General features: G+C 37.4%; 1 protein-coding gene across 1 annotated transcript in view; it reads right to left on the minus strand.

Annotated features, from left to right (window-relative positions):
• The window catches only part of ZFHX4 (zinc finger homeobox 4), a 210,733-nt gene that overhangs the window by 130,786 nt on the left and 61,703 nt on the right, over positions 1-18,244 (minus strand). The window lies entirely within an intron of this gene.

Here is an 18,244-nt window from a genome sequence, read left to right on the forward strand (position 1 = left end):
CCCCATTAAACTCCTGGTGAATACATCTCCAGAGATTTGCCCTCTCAAATGATGTCTGACCAACCTCAAGGAACTAGTTTGAAGTCCCCAGTCACCCCCCTTCTCTCATGGCTGCACATATACTAACTCTTTTCCCACACCCACTCCCCACCCCAGTACTGCATACCTCTTTCATAGCTCTTGCCACGCTGTACTGCAATATTTTTTTGGTGGGGTGGGGGCGGGGGGGGTCTGGCTTCCACTTCAGACCGTGAGAACAGAGGTGGTTGTGTATGCTGTTGTATCATTGGTGACCAGACTGTTGCCTCTTGTGTGTAATGTCATTGAATAAGGTTTGCAGGAGGGATAAATTACTGCCTGGAAACCCCTGCTTGACAGCTCTCCGTGTTCCTGAGTTAAGAGTTGGCCATAATGTGTATTGATTAAGTATGGATATCACATGGTAAATTCCTTCATCATTATTGAAAAAATAAGCCAAGCTGTGGTCAATTAAGTAAATGCAGAGGAAAATATGATATTAATTTGGGGATATATAATAGACATAATAACCATTTTTTTTTTAAATTTGGCAAGTTATACCCTGCCTCTTTTCACAAAGGATACAAGAAAGCATATCTGTTGAGTGAAAAAAAAGAAAAGGAGATCAGACATAAGCATGCAGTGAGGACCTATATAGTTGCTATAGCTTAACAGTAAATCTGAATTTGGGCTTCCTGGAAGCAAAAAAACATTCACAGTAATATATACTCCAGTTTTGATGTGGCAAGCAAGAGGGTGGAGATAGCATAGAGGAATGGTTTGAAATGGTTTGAAATGCAAGCAATTTGACCGTTTAAAAAAATGTTAATAGATGTTATAGTGATAGGCAAGCATGGAATTAAAATGAACACAAATTAAGAATAAATATTTTGTAAGGCACCTATTTTTAGAAATTTTATTAATAATCAACAAGAGCTACATTGTTGCATCTGCCATGGAGAAGCCTCTCTCTACCCACCCACCCATTCCAACTCCAACCCTGGCTCTTTCTAGTTTTTGCTGCTGAAATCGGATAAATAACCTAGTAATGAAAATGTATGTTGAGCAGAGGTGGAAATATGTGATGCTTTACATTTTGAGAAGTGAAATCATTCAAGAGTTGGGAGAGAGAGATAATATACAAATTACTCTATAATATAAAATAATAAGTTATGATTTAAATGAAGAAATTCTCATGGATCTCAGGCTGTTCATTAAGACAAATAAAATAAGTAAAAAAAGAAAATGACATGACATCTTTCCACATTGGCTTTCAAAGAAACAATGCCACGACTGCATATTAAGACAATCACACCTAAATGGACATACACCAAGAAAGCAAAATTGTTCTTTGAAATGACACCTTCTAGCAGTCTAACTTAGTGCTGATAATGATACCGAACCCATAAGAAGTAAACTGATGGAAATAACATTAGGATGTGGCCTCTGAAGGCTGGAACAGTGCTGTGAGGTCAAGTGACAGAGAGAAGAGAATGAGCTGTGTCTCACCTGTTGTTGTTCAGTCACTAACTGAGTTGTCCAACTCTTTGCAACCCCATGGACTGCAACATGCCAGGCTGCCCTGTCCTTCACCATCTCCCGGAGCTTGCTCAGATTTATGTGCATTGAGTTGGTGATGCTATCTAATCATCTCATCCTCTGCCGCCCCCTTCTTCTTTTGACTTAAGTCTTTCCCAGCATCAGGATCTTTTCCACTACTAGCCCACAAAAGTGAGATTACTAATAATGCTAAGCTTAACTGGAGACTCTCTAGGGTCCAGTTTATCTATGCAATAAATGACACTTGCTCAAAGACAGACTAAAGGTGCAGCGGCTCTTTACTGATGATTAAAAGCAAACACAACTAATAACAAGTAACAACAGACTATTTCTACATACTTTCCTTCAAGCAATTTGTATAATACTTTGTGTTACTTAATAGAATGCCAAGCAAATGCACAAGTACTAGGTTTAACTTTCAATAAATAAGTTTGCATGTAATCCATTTTGTAACATGTATTGAGTATAATGTTTAACCAAGATTTTATATTCTCTATAGCAGTCTGCTCTTCTTTATAACCCATGTTAATGAAGACTTGACTGAAAGTCAAAAGGAGGAAAGCAATATGAGTTTCTCAGGAAAAGGAAAATATGTCCTAATACTTAGATCTAAAAAGGTAGAAATGATAAAAGACTAATGATTCATATAGGTAACAACTAAAACACCCCTGCATACAAACACCCCATAATTAAATTACAAGCAAGCAAAAAAACTGGGAAAATATTTACAACACATACTATAAAGGGCTAGTATTCTTAATATACAAAGAGCTCTAAAATATCAATAAGGAAAAAAAAAACCTGAACACCTAAATGAAAAAGTGTGCAAAGTATATGAGCATACAATTTATTAAAGAATATAAAGAAAATCTGACCTCACTATTATTAAAAGTAAAATAGCAATAAATATCTTCATTTATTATTAGCAAATTTTTAAAAGAATAATAACCCACAACTGTTGGTTAGGGTATGAACATTCTCCAAAATTGCTTGTGCAATATTAAGAGACTCAACCTACCTGGAGGGCAATTTGGAAATATGTGTTTAAAAATGCATGCCATAAAATGAAGCAATTCTCATCTTAGAAATTTATCATAAAATAATCAGGAAAGTATGTAAAGAAATACAAACAAGTATGTCCCTAAGACTAACTGTTCACATTTCCTAAATGCCTTAATCCTTATGGCATTTCACCGATGCAAAAATAAGAGACTTATGTAGGTGAAATAATTTTTTAAAGCTACAATGAGCACAGCCAAAAGTCAATAACAATATATCAAAAATTCAAAGGCTTAACCACCAACTTATAGAATTATGTTTTTTACTTTTTTTTTTTTGACTAAAAATGTGCTAGACAGAAATAGAAACTAGGAGTGACTAGGACAAAGAATTGAAGATCCAGAAACATAAAAAGGAACAGGAAACAAATAAGACAGACAAAAATGAAGAAGGACAGAGAGCTGGAAAAGCAAAAAACATAGGTGGAAAGAGACAGGATATGACTGAGAGAAGCAGCACATTTTGAAATTATTAATAGTGTATCTTATTTTTCTTTTGGCTATCTGTTTCTTATTAGTTTTTGAAACAAGTATTACTAATGTAATACAAATATTTTTAAGAATAAGTGAACTGCTAATGGAGGCAGGAACACAGAGTTATCTAACTGGGTATACGCCTGGTAGCACTACTAAAGCAAATAGGTTAGGAGGTTTCATAAGGTTGAGTCTTACACCAAAGGCAGAGGGTAACATTCCAAACTGTAAACCAGGTAAGGGAGAACAAGATAAAAGATAAGAGACTGTTAGTCCAACTTAATTCCAAAGACGGCCCCAAGTGTGGTTATTCTCCATTGTTAATCTGGGGATACATATATAGTTTATGTAAATACAGAAGAAAAAGGCCAATATCATTCTTAATGGAATCTATAGCCCCTATTTGCAACCATAAAGAATGTACATGTGGGCATGTAATCACTCACATGCACATGTGTGCATGCACACACATACCACATGAAAATGAAAATAAACCCAGAAACCTTTTCAAGTGGCTGTGACAACGCTAAATGGAGAAGCACTAATGGTGGTAGATCAACCATGTTCATTTAGGAAGCAAAGAATTATATATGTTGCTGTAGAGGCTTCACTTTCTTAGATTACACTGTCTAAGGTTTGCAGCTAAAGTAAGGTAAAAAACTGTTTCTGCCAAAATTGTCTAAAACCACATATTTTTAAACAGCAAAAGATGAAATATGTATGTACTCCTATACACAGTGTTTTCCATTCTTTTAAGTCATTGCCAGATTTTTTTAAAACCATAATTTAGAGCCATACTAAATATGATTAAATATTTATGAATGAACCGACATCTTTCTTTCTCTTGTCTTCATGAAGGCAATTGAAAATTCTGAATAACACTGTCAAACTCTAAGCTTCAGAGAAATTTCCCCAAATTGATTCTGAATGTCCAGAAAGGATTTCAGGGGAGGCTGGAATCAGTTTGAGCAACCTTTTCTTAAGAATTAGTTTCTCTCTAGGGACTTCCCCAGTGGTCCAGTGGTTAAGATTTGACCTTCCAATACAGAGTCTACTGGTGCTGCTGCTAAGTTGCTTCAGTCGTTTCCGACTCTGTGCGACCCCATAGATGGCAGCCCACCAGGCTCCTCCGTCCCTGGGATTCTCCAGGCAAGAACACTGGAGTGGGTTGCCATTTCCTTCTCCAGAGCATGAAAGTGAAAAGTGAAAGTGAAGTCGCTCAGTTGTGTCCGATTCTTCGCAACCCCATAGACTGCAGCCTACCAGGCTCCTCCGTCCCTGGGATTTTCCAGGCAAGAGTACTGGAGTGGGTGCCATATCCTTCTCCAATACAGGGGAAGTGGGTTCAAACCCTGATTGGGAGCTAAGACCCCACATGCCTCACGGCCAAAAAGTCAAAACATAAATCAGAAGCAATAATGTAACAAATTCAATGAAGACTTTAGAAATGGTCCACATTAAAAAAAAAAAAAACTTAAAGAAAAAAAAAGAATTAGTTGCTTTCTAGTAATAACAATCTGTTCTTATACCTGGGTGGTCCATATGCATAATATCCATACTGTTAACAACCACCTTAGGTTACCCATCACTTGTAATGACCACTCCTGATGCACTCAGTTCTCTAAATGCTCATCATCAGAGATAGAGCAGTATGTTAGAAATGCAAAAAAAGTTGAGACTTTATTTCCTACGTCAATATTCTGACCTGCATAAAGCATAAAGAGAATACTATTATATATAAACACACAAAAACACCAAAGACACGAATTTATGGCCAAAGTGTTCACCTAACAGCAGGTGGCAAATTACAGTTTTATCTTAACTTCTTTCCCACATACTTCCTCCCCTACAATTAGTTCCAAAGCTTCTGCTAAAAGCCAGGTAAGAAAGCAGATAGTTTTCATATGGTTTAACTGAACCTATACCAGAGACAGAAATAAAGATGGCAAATAGGTTTCAATGTACCTGCCCCTTCTAATCAACTGGTAAGCATTGCCAAGAACACTGTGTCAAGAAGGATTCTGAGTGGCTTTATTAATTACTGATGTCTTCTGTATAAACTCTGATGTCTTCTGTATAAACTCAAGGGAGATAATGGAGAATACCATTTGACTCTATTCTTTTCTTTTATGTCTAATATATTATACTTCCATTCATAATTGGGCTTATTGTTAAACCTCATCCTATTTTCATGTAAATATAAAACAACTAGATATGTCAGATTTTTTTGGCAAATATTAACTAACCTAGACATTAGTAAGGTTGAGATGCCCTCTCAGCAAGAGGCGATAAATGGAAAGATTTAACCAGATAGTGAACAGAGATGAGAATCTACATTGCCTCCAATGCATGTGAGTCAGAGGAACAGATCTTCTGTGAATCCCAAGGGCGTCTAAGAAACATTGCAAAGAGGAAACCAGAAATTCCATATTTAAGCTTCATGTAGAAAATGGATGATATGCAGAAAAAGTGCATAGGCCTACAAATCAATACAAACTGGTTACCCCTTCTTGTTATAGTTTGGGTCTTATCAGCTTCTGTGTTATTAAAAAACTGTGAGAAAAATTATTTAAAAAGACCACAAACATTTCAATGTCTGAAATACTATGTATTATATTGTTATTTTTATCATTTACCTTCAAAATGTTTAGAAATGTTTAGATGAGTGCTTATAGTAAAAGACAGAAAAGGCAACATTTAGATTCTGATTTGAACCTCAGCTCTGCCACTGATCTTTTTTCATTCACTACTTTTTATATTTGACAAAGACTTGTTAATTACTATATGTAATGGGAAAACACAACAAATCAAAATAGTTCACAGAATTTGTGATAGAAAATAGAGCAGGAAATTAAAAAATGGAAAATATTACAAAGATGCATTTTAGAAGCAGAAAGACAAGAATGAACACAGCTAGCAACTGAATTTCTTCATACATACTGTACATCCTGCTTCTTTGCATAGTTATTTCAAGGCTACAAGATCACATAGATCTCACATAGAATTTCTTTTACTGTAAATACACTAATTTACTTCTTATCCCATTAAGGCTGAAAGGAACAACAGTCTGGCATTTTAAGTCCAGGCTATGTCCCTTTGGTGTCAAATTTTTCATTTCAATCATCCAATGGCATTGTTAAGCATTCACAAAACAAATATGTCTTTACATAAAGTCAATATGGTTTTAGAGCATCCCTCCTAGACATAAATGCAGAAATTCTCCTTGAACTGTAGACATCCTCAGGGAAAGCTTTCTGATAACCACAAGCGTCCAAGACCCTAATCTTGGTTAATCACTAACAGGTTAGCATCTCTGAAAACAACACAGCCTAAAAGTAGAAGAATGTGTGGTCTGGTTCTCATAGAATTTTAAACCTAGGACAAAACATAGGGATTTAGAAGGTTATTTTTTAAAAATCTGAATTAATAACACATTATCAGTTTGGTATGAAAATATGAACAGCAGTTATCAAGCTTCCAGACATGCAATATAGCTCAGAAATAGGATATGCTTGCTACTGATTCTGTAGAGGAAGAATATATAATTTTTAGCACAAGCAACCTTTTGCAATATAATTAATAAACAATCTATTAAATCATCTTAAAACACTGCAAAATCATACACTATTTTATTTGTACTGAATAGGCAATTATCTCAATAAATCCTCTTCTATCCTCAAAGCACCAATAAGAAGATAAACATGTATTGGGTAAAAATGGAAAATAATTGTATAGCATAACATATTTATATCATAATGCACTTTATTTCATTTATCTACATTAAAGGCATTGTAAAAATTCAAAATCAGCTTCTCTCTGCTCTCAGCTCTAAGATTTTGGGCTGAAGAAATGACTAGCCCAGGAAGTTCTACCAAGTTCATAAAGAATCATGACTTTTCCATTCTATTCATTATAGATGAATAGGTAGCTAGTCAACTAACCCAAAATTCTGGGCACAGAATGCCACCTAAAGCCTCTCACCAACAAAAATGGCCCTAAAGTAATGAGGACTGATAGATACCATTCTTTGAAGGAAACTTCAAGAGCTTTTGCTCTTGGACAAGTCACTTGGTTCTATACAGAATGGCGCTTCTCATCTAGAAATTGAGAAACAATCAACTAGGCAAGATCAGTTATAGAAAAAATAAACTTTCTGCTAGACAACTGAGATCAGAAGACTTCAAACTAGCACTTTATGAAATAGTTACATTAAATTGAAGAAAATCATAAGTAACAGAAAATGTCACGTCACATACAGATGGTTAAAAGTCTAAACTGAATAGCCATGGGACACAATAGTCCAGATTTGAATTGAGTAGACATGGCATCAATTTTAAAGAAAGCCTGAAACTCTTGAATTTAGCTGTTCATTCCAAAGTCTTCCTTTAAGTACTGTTCATTTTGCTAAGTGTTTTTCACCTAGATTATAACAGAAGACAGCAATCTGTCGGGTTTAACTCATAATACAGATGTGAAGTATTATTATTTTATTGATCAATAATTGATCATTCTAGTCAACATAAATTAATTTAGCTTTGGATTTCTAATCAAAAATGCTTACATGAATGAAGAAATAGAGTAAAACTTTAAACAAGGTGGCAACAATCGTATAAAGTAGGCAGGAGTAAAAAGAAACAGTTAAGTGGAAAGACTGATTTGGAGGCTTTTAGTATGGTCTAAGTTTGAGGTAATAATTAAAAAAAAAATAAAGATAAGACATAACTAAGAAAAGATGCTAAGTACAAAATTGCAAAGTTAGGCAGTTGGTTGGGTGGAAACACATGATAGGAGTAAAAAGAAAATTTCAGAGTTCAGCAAGGGGAAGAGTAGACATTCTGCTAACAAAACATAATACAGCAGGAGCAGTTGGTTGAATAGCAAAAAAACTAAAGAGTACGTCAGTATAGATACATAGGTTTGAGAACCTTATAGACATCTGTAAGGAAATGCAACCTAGAATTCAAAAGTGTGCTTACATAACAGAGAAGGATTTATAGATTACAAACATCATGTGAATGGAGAAGATGATAAAAAGGTTTAAAAGTTACAGTAAGACCATTGATGGAATTTTGAGAAAAAGTGATGTTTGAAAGTGATGGAAGGAATTTTATTCATTCTTCCGTTCAGTTCCTATTACTACTGTGTTAAGTATCACCTAAGTACTAAAAACTTAAAAACTAAGAAAGAGAGGGGTGATGGATATTTGAAGACCAAAAGAACCATGTTTTCCTTTGTAATACTTACAAGTATATATTCTTCCTGCAAATATCTCTTGAGAATCAACTCCTTGAAAGGAATTTACCAAATGCTAAAAAAATTGTTATTCTTGGTTTCAGAAGCTACCATAAGACAGTAATCACTTTTCCTTGGAAAATACAGTGAATTACAAATGAATTACAAATGAAAAATCTACAAGTACCAAATTCAGTGCATGTGTGAAGTTCTGACAAGACTGTTAAAAAATAAAAGTCAAGGGTTTTGTTACATACCATGCCATAATTGGGTGAAATCACCATTGTTGTGTAAACAGAGTCCGCTCACAGTTAACTGAAAGTCATTGGTCAAGTTCAGGGCCATTTAGTGAGATGACACTCAAGCAGTGAGTCTATCAGTTGGGGTGAAATGATTAAGGCAACAACTGCCTCCCTTTTTGACATTGAATTCTGCTGGTCTCCTGAATGATTGTTTAGTCTTCATTTCCCTCTCAAACTTTACATTATCACATTTTACAGTAAAGATCTTTTCATTTTCTAGCATGTGACTAGAAAATGTTATTCCTAGACACGTGAGAAAATAATTTTAAAAACTAGTATTTATTTTACATAGTTTGAACAGAAAAATACAGAGAATGTCTTATTCAAAACAGAACGGTCCAGAGCTTACTTTTTCTTTTTTAAGCAAAAAGTGAATGAAACATTTCATATCAAAAGAATGAAATTTTGAAAATGATAATTAGGGGTAGATCTTGCTTTCATTCTCTGCTTAGAATTTCTATCATAAAAGCAGAAAAAAGAGGTCTAGTTTTTAAAACAATTTATACATCAAATAACATTACTTAGATTAATTGCAGGCAGGTTAAAAAATTCTGTGAGAAGTGACACCTTACAAAGACATGTTACCAGAAATTGTCGTCTTGAAAAAAAGAAATTAATGTTTAGTGGCAATGCTGTACTTTACCTATTGTCAAAGGTTCCTACTCACTTTAACCCTCAGATCAGGCCACTACATTAAATGAAACTTCTTTATTAAAAAAAAAAATTGCCCTATATAATCCAATATTCTTTGAATACTATGTTATCCCAAAGCTGCAAAAAACTATTACTACTTTAATCATTTGCAGATGACACCACCCTTATGGCAGGAAGTGAAGAAGAACTAAAAAGCCTCTTGATGAAAGTGAGAGAGGAGAGTGAAAAAGTTGGCTTAAAGCTCAACATTCAGAAAACTAAGATCATGGCATCTGGTCCCATCACTTCATGGCAAATAGATGGGGAAACAGTGGAAACAGTGTCAGACTTTATTTTGGGGGGCTTCAAAATCACTGCAGATGGTGACTGCAGCCATGAAATTAAAAGACGCTCACTCCTTGGAAGGAAAGTTATGACCAACCTAGACAGCACATTAAAAAGCAGAGACATTACTTTGCCAACAAAGGTCAGTCTAATCAAGGCTATGGTTTTTCCAGTAGTCGTGTATGAATGTGAGAGTTGGACTATAAAGAAAGCTGAGCACCAAAGAATTGATGCTTTTGAACTGTGGTGTTGGAGAGTCCCTTGAGAGTCCCTTGGACTGCAAGGAGATCCAACAAGTCCATCCTAAAAGAGATCAGCCCTGGGTGTTGATTGGAAGGACTCATGTGGAAGCTGAAACTCCAATACTTTGGCCACCTCATGCGAAGAACTGACTCATTGGAAAAGACCCTGATGCTGGGAAGGATTGGGGGCAGGAGGAGAAGGGGATGACAGCGGATGAGATGGCTGGATGGCATCACCGACTTGATGGACATGAGTTTGGGTAAACTCTGGGAGTTGGTGATGGACAGGGAGGCCTGGTGTGCTGCGATTCATGGGGTCGCAAAGAGTCGGACACGACTGAGCAACTGAACTGAACTGAACTCAATTTTAATCATTAAGAAAACTTTCTCTTATCTATACCCCATGCCTTTCACCAACGTCATAAGCTTGTCCGTGCATATTACTGAAGTCTTATTATCAAATGCTCTAATTAACTCTAATGGTCTTTAACATTGACTCTGCTATGGACTCCAAAATGTACACTGAAGTTACCATCATTAGGGAAAAAAATTAAGATTTAAATGTATATCTATCTATCTCTTAGAAAATTTTATTCAGCAAAATTCAGAAACTGACTTTTCAACCTTCCCTTTATTCCAGGGCCTTAAAAGGAGAAAAAAATTAAGAAGGAAAGAAACACAGCAGCCTACCCTACAAAATGCCACTATTCAGTATGTCAGTACAAATCTCCCATTTGTAATCAATCACTCAAGAAAAGAAAAGAAAAACTAGAGCTATACATTTTATGTGTAGCTACAATTTCATTTTATGGACATTTGCATGTACATTTGCAAACTGTGGCCCTTACTATGAGCAAGGAGAGAAAAAACTTTCAACTAATGTTCATTTTTCCCAATCTTGTCAAAAGTCAAGTGTTTCCAGGACTTCCCTGGGGGTCTAGTGTTTAAGAATCCACCTTGCAATGCAGGGGACACAAGTTCCATCCCTGGTAAGTGAACTAAGGTCCCATATGTCCTGGAGCAACTAAGCCTGCGCTGCAACTACTGCAGCCCGAGAGCCACAGTGAAAGATCCTGCACGATGCAACAAAGATCCTTCAAGCCACAACTAGACCCAAGGCAGTCAAGCAAACAAGTAATTTGTTTTTTTTTGAAATGTTTCCAGGAAAGGAGAGTCACAGTCATTCCAATCTCTGTGGAAGGAACATGTGTCTGACAGTAGACTTGGTGTCCCAGCAGAGCTGACTTTACAGCTGAGCCTTAAACGATAATTATATTTCTTAGGGAAAGATGAAAGAGCATTTCAGACTGAAGGGACAGTCTGTGTAGGAGCACCATGGCTGAAAGTCCACATCCTGATGTGGAGATGGCCCATACTCCAGCGTGGAGTGAGCAAGGATTCCTGGACTGACTTGGCATCAGAAAGCGAGTATTTTCCCCAAATTAGATTTCTAGGCTCTTATCTAGAAATAGGAACTCCAGAGTGGAGCTTGAGCATCTAGCTTTTAAAAACCCTTTAGAAAAGCACAGGACACAGAGTGAGTCTTATTCATCACTGGAGTAAGCCTTAGGTGGTATATACATCATTAGAGATGACTACACACTTTCAGTAGATGCTTTGCCAACAGCAAAGAAACTTACAGAAAGTATGGCATGAATTGCTTTGTTGTCATCACCACTGTTTTTTTAATGGCCAAGATCTGGCCAGAAAAGCCAGAGGAAGGGCATGGGTACTCACATTTATACTCCTTAAACAATGCAGGAGTTAAAATATATTCAGCCACCAAATTTTAATAAAAGGTCTGAGTCTTTCATCCAACCAACAGTAATGGGGTTTCACTTGATGGACTACAGGGCTCAACTGTCTATCTAACATTCCAGAATGACACTGATGCATCATAATAGGCGTGGCCTTTAGAAGTCACTAAAATAATGAGGGGCTTCCCTGGTGGCTCAGAGGAAAAGAATCTATATGCAAATGCAGAAAATGCGAGTTCAATCCCTGGGTCAGGAAGATCCCACGGAGAAGGAAATGCAACCCACTTCAGTATTCTTGTCCAGAGAATCCCATGGACAGAGGATACAGTCTATGGCATTGCTCTTGAGAGTCCCTTGGACTGCAACAAGATCAAACCAGTCAATTCCAAGGAAATCAACCCTGAATATTCATTAGAAGGACTGCTGCTGAAGCCGCAATACCTTGGCTACCTGATGAGAAGAGCCAACTCACTTGAAAAGACCCTGATGTTGGGAAAGAGTGAAGGTAAAAGGAGAAGGGGGCGGCAGAGGATGAGATGGTTAGATAGCAACAACTCAATGGACATGAGTTTGAGCAAACTGCATGAGATAGAGGAGGACAGAGGAGACTGGCATATAATAGTCCACGGAGTCACAAAGAGTTGGACACGACTTAGCAACTAAACAACAAGAAAATACTGAGTCTAGATTTACCAGTTTCTTAATACATCTGATCATTACTGAAAGCATTTGCATAGTTATGTTGACAGTGTATTAATAGCCAATGACATATTTCTAATGCCTGCGGAGGCTCCTTCTTCTTTAATATTTCTTACTCAGCACTATTTATTAAAAACATTCTAGATAAACAGTTAAGATGAAATATGACTTAAGTTCCTTTATCAGATCTTCACAGATTCTTACCCCAGGACCCATAGTTGGGAATTTTAAAGCAGTTTAGAATTTCTGCACGAAACTATGAATTAATTTGGTTAGTCACCACTGAATTTTATGTGTCCCAAAAAATATACCTGACTTAAAATGGCTGTCATGGGTGGCAGTCATGTTCATGCAAAGTAGAAACATCTTAGTGGACACCAGAGACAGACCAGGCTGACAGAGAAGTCTATCTGGCCTACATCTGCCATGCAGTCTGCAGCCTGATGTTTGGACATGCAGCATCAATTTTTGTCACAGTAACTTATCAGGTTCTCCCTCTAGAAATTCAGAGAAGGATAGAACCCCATCATGGATGCAAAACACCACCCCATCTCCAAGATTCAATCTAAAAACCTAAAATCGGTGACCACTAGCAGGCAAGCTCCATGTTTTATTTTCTTTCAACTTCCTCTCTGTCTTCTTCATCTCCTTTTTCCTATTTTGTGGCATTGCACGTACAAGCAGGAAACACAAAAGATGTAAACCCTTTAAATAGGAATAAGGTAACAGACCAGAAAATGCAATTCTTACTTAAGTCTTTAAAGAAACAACCTTCTTTGTAAAGGGTGTGCATGGGTATGTGTGTGTTTCTCACAAGCTAGTCTTCAAGAATTGTCAGACACGTGGAATGGGAAAAGGAAATGGCTCGTAAGATGTCAGGCGGTAATATGCCTCAGGAGGTCAAGCTGGGTTGCCTGACAAGGGCCTTTTGGTCACTGCCAGATCTGATTTATCAGGTCGCTGTTGATGGCCACACCGAAGAGGCCCGAAGGAAGTGGAGACTATTAAATCACTTGTTTACCTCAAGTGAACACCAGTGGTACTCAGTCAATGATTTTATTGATCCACAATACTGTTCAATTAAGTGTGTTTATTTTGATTCTGCGATTAACATGCATTTGCAGAAGGAATACTCACAGTGGAATAAAGTCTAAAATTATCCCTTCTGCTCCCCTCACTTCTTCCTTGTTTCGTTTTGAGTTAATGGTTTATGCATTAAATGAACAGATATGATCATGTTTAAGGGTAGAGTTGAGGGCAGCTCTCAGACCTTCTGAGATTTCACTTCTCTAGTGCAGTCAGTGAAGAGAAAAACAGAGCAAGAGTTAGAAATCAAGCTTAAGGGGTGGGTCCCTCCCAGACAACAGGTAAAGATCTGGTTGCATGGCTGTTGAGAAAAGAAACAAGATCGATTTTGCTGCCAAAACATCGTGATTCAAATAGCTAAATCAATAGGCTAAAGAAGGGAAAAAATGAAAGCAGAGTATATTTAGTCAAACCAGGGAGAAAAGCCATAACTCCAAGAGCATCGTGGTGAGAATTTGGTGTGGCTTGTTCACATCATTCAGTGACCGTATCTATAACATCCAAATGCCTGCCCTTTTTTCTACCAGCTCCTAACACGCACCATCTTCATTCTCTGCTTATTCCTCTTGTATATTCTCAGTTACCTCTTTGGGACAAATATTCTGGGCCTATTTATATGGAAGAAACTTTAACTGTAATGCATTGTGCCTGACTTGATCAAGCAACCATTCCTACGTAATACAACTGAAGAAGATAATATTTCTGAGATTCTTACCAATAACTTTGATGTCATTGGAAGAAGGTTGGACAATATGACCAAAATACAAAGGCCGCAGTTTTCACAAACTATTCTGCTCTTGCCTTCATTAGAAGTGAAGCTGAGAACATGGTCATTTCTGAAAGAAAGCCTTCCCTTCTCTTGTCCCCAAAATAAGTCCATCTGAAATAATTGCCTTTTAGAAAGAATGATATAAGGAACAGGAAGCTCTAGAAATACAAACTTTCTGATTATTTTAGAGTGTCTCCATTTCTACTTACACTGCAAAGCCCTTCCAGATTGCTTACATTGTCCAGAATGCTACTGCCAGGGTACCTGTCATTGTCCTTACCCCCATATATGAACTTGCTTTATTTTCTACCACCAAGGACACGCTTATATCTTCTGAATCTTGGCCCACAAAAGTACAGGTTGAATAACTCATTCCAGTTGTCTGTTTAGTTCATGAGATTTTATATTTGGAAATACTGATAGAGAGTGGGTTTGTCAGATGGTGCTTGTGGTAAAGAACCCACCTGCCAACGCAGATGTAAAAGACGTGAGTTCGATACCTGTCTCAGGTAGATCCTCCAGAGGAGGGTCTGAAAACCCACTCCAGTATTCCTGCCTGGAGAATCCCATGGACAGTGGAGGCTGGCGGGCTATGGTCCAGAGTGTCACAAAAAGTGGGACATGACTGAAGCAACTTAGCACGTATGCATATAATGATGCAGAGTAAAAAATATTATAGAATCTGGACTTGACTGGCTCTTGGCCACTGAAATGTGGTCTTCACACCTTTTGCCTGAGTTGATATTGAGAAGTAGGGGTTTCAAGTTAGGATTTCTCTGTTTACTCTTATTTCTCCCCCAATGGAGCCACAGTTTTAAAGTCGGTGAATTTCACAGAATTTAAACACATAGATCTCATTCATGGAAACACAGCCACCTCTCTCTGGCATCTCTTCATGGCCCAGCTTCCCTAGAGGGTGATTATATTCCACTTCTGGAATTCCATGCACGTTTGGTTTTACTGCACACTCCTCTCTTGGAAATTTCATCCACCCTCATTATTCTACCTATGAATTCAACAGATATGATTTTCAAATCTACATTGGCAATCCTTGATCTCTACTATATTACTTCTTCTCCTTGATGTCCTACAAAAGACTCAAACACAAGTGTATTAAAAATTGTACTCAGCACCTCTTTTCTTTCAAGTAATCCCCCCTCTTCTACTATCAACTTCTGACACAAACGTCCTCTACCACCGTGTTTCAAAAACAGCTTAGTCACCTGTGAGTCTTCTACTTTCTTTATGTTTACCACTCTGCTAAGCAGCTTCAGTCCATCTGACACAAGTTCTGTCAATTCTATTTAGGAAAAATCCTTTAAACACTTACTTCAAGATTCTACATTAACTTTACTTGAGTAAAAAGCAATGATTTGCCTTATTTCCCTAGAGTAATAAGGGTTTATGTCCTTGATATTTGGGCTTCCCAGGTGGCGCTAGTGGTAAAGAACCTGCCTGCCAATGCAGGAGACAAAAGAGACCCAGGTTTGATCCCTAAGTCAGGAAGATCCCCTGGAGGAGGACATGGCAACCCACTCCAGTATTCTTGCCTGGAGAATCCCATGGACAGAGGAGCCTGGGGGGTACAGTCCATGGGATCACATAGAGTTGGACATGACTGAACATGTCCTTGATGTCAGGGACATGAAGAACATGTCCTGCACATGTCCTTGATACTAATATCTTCCCCAACCAATCATCTTACACTGTTCCTTTCTTTCCTCTTTTCTCTCTGACTTCTTTCCCTCTTTCTTTTCCTTTCTTCCTTTATCCTTTTTAAAAATATTATTTATTTATTTAATTGTATTTAGCTGCAGTAGGTCTTAGTTGGGCTTCCCAGGTGGCTCAGTGGTAAAGAATCCACCAGTCAATGCAGGAGATGTGAGTTCAATCCCTAGGTCAAGAAGATCCTTTAGTGTAAGAAATGACAACCCATTCCAGTATTCTTGCCTGGAAAATCCCATGAATAGAGGAGCCTAGCAAGCTCAAGTCCATGGGGTCATAAAAGAATTAGACATGACTTAGCAAGTAAACAACAAACAACAACAATGGTGGTAATGTTGAGGCATGCAAGATCTTTAGTTGTGGCACATGGGATCTAGTTCCCTGACCAGAGATCGAACCCAGGCTCCCTGCATCAGGAGCAAGGAGTTAGCTCTTGGACCACCAGGAAAGTCTGTTTCTCTCTCCTTTTTTACCTACTTCCTTTTTAGTTTCTCTAACATTAATAAGCATGTTCATTGTGCCAGACACAGGAATGCAATGCCAAATAAAACAAACAGGATCCTTTGCATCAGAGGCCTACTAGACGAAGCTCTCTCACTCCCATATTCACCTTCCAGATAACATTCTCCTATCCAAAACTAAGAAATCTCCCAAACACATTCAGAGAAAAGGTCTAACTACTTACCTCAAATTCAGCAATTCCCTTCCAATACCATTACATTTCAAAATTAATCGAATCTTAACTAATTTTTGAGATTTAACTATTTCAGTGTTATAATACAAGTAGTTTTAGATTGAACCATATAAATCCATTTTGTTTCAAAAGAGAAGGGGAAGAAAATCACATTTAATAATTTTAGAACCTGAATTTTTTTCTCCAATAAAGGTCAGAACCTAGAAGAGACACTAAATTCATATCACTTATGAAAGATAACAAACTCAAAATATTAAATTTTAAATTATATTGTTTTTCTCCTGAGCATCTCATTTAACCATGATTGGCAAGAATGTCTATAAGAAAATGAAATTACTATTGCTCTGATAGCTAGCATTCCTCTTTCTGGTTATCTCTATCTTGGCATGTATCAATCCTACAAATCTTCTAGGGTTCAGTTCAAAAATCATTTCCATAATGCCTTTCCAGATAACTTGAGTGGAAAGAATTCCCTGTTCTCTAGATTGCCCCACTAAATTTCCCCATTTCAGTTATGTTGTTATTGTATTTTTTTTTTTTAAATCACAGACTTTTAGGCAAACTTAAGAAATGGGTACATTGAAAGAAATTTTGTTTTTTGACTTCTAGGTAATATTCCAAAGTAACCATGAGGCAGTTATATTATGATCTCCTACAAGAAATGTTAACACAGTTTGTAGTTCTTTTCTTGGTATTCCCAAGGTGCAAGATGAACAGAAAGAGACAAAAATCAATGCTGAAGGATAATAGTTTCTAAATTTTTGAAATTTAAGATGTACCTGAGGGGACTTCCCTGGTGGTCTAGAGGTAAAGAATCTGCCTTGCAATGCAGAGGATGTGGGTTCAATCCCTGGTCCGGGAACTAAAATCCCACATGCCGGGGAGCAAATAAGCCTGTGTGCCACAGCTACTAACCCTATGCAACACAACTAGAGAGACCAAGTGCCACAAGGAAAGATTTCACATGACACAAGGAAGATCTCACATGTCACAACTAACACCTGATGTAGCAAAAAAAAAAAAAAAAGATGGACCTGAAAAAAAAAAAGTATAGTCAAATCTAGCAAGACATATCCTATTGCCTATGACAGAGTGATATGGTCTTGGGAGCTTATACTTTAGTCTCTGCTGATCTGAAGATTCAGACTGAGGAAGACCTTCCTAAATCATGATCTCTGTATGAATTGTCTTACGTGGTTCTATAAGAATTTGGTTATAAGAGAAGTAAATCTTGTTCTGCTGATCCCCTTGTATTTTTATTTAAGAAATATGGATAAACTGTGACTATTAGCAATAAAGTCAATCAGTGGCTTTTGTTCAATGACTACATTTGGAAGGCATATTTCTGAAATTATAAAGATCCTTGAGATGGCCCCTGCAACTTCATCCCACTTAGACAATCCAAACTTGCTAAATGATCAGAAAACATTCAGAACTTCACCCATTCCCTGTCCTGTGTCTAAAAGCAAGTGAATGCATGTTACTTAGGGCTTCCCCAATGGCTCAGTGGTAAAGAATCTGCCTGCAATGTAGGAGCCTCAGGTTCGATCCCTGGGTCAGGAAGATCCTCTGGAAAAGGAAATGGCTACCCACCCCAGTATTCTTGCCTGGGAAATCCCATGGACAGAGGAGTCTAGCAGGCTGTAGTCC

This window comes from Giraffa tippelskirchi, chromosome 6 (assembly GCF_054371585.1).
Source record: "Giraffa tippelskirchi isolate mGirTip1 chromosome 6, T2T-mGirTip1v1.2.pri, whole genome shotgun sequence".
Lineage (NCBI taxonomy): Eukaryota > Metazoa > Chordata > Mammalia > Artiodactyla > Giraffidae > Giraffa > Giraffa tippelskirchi.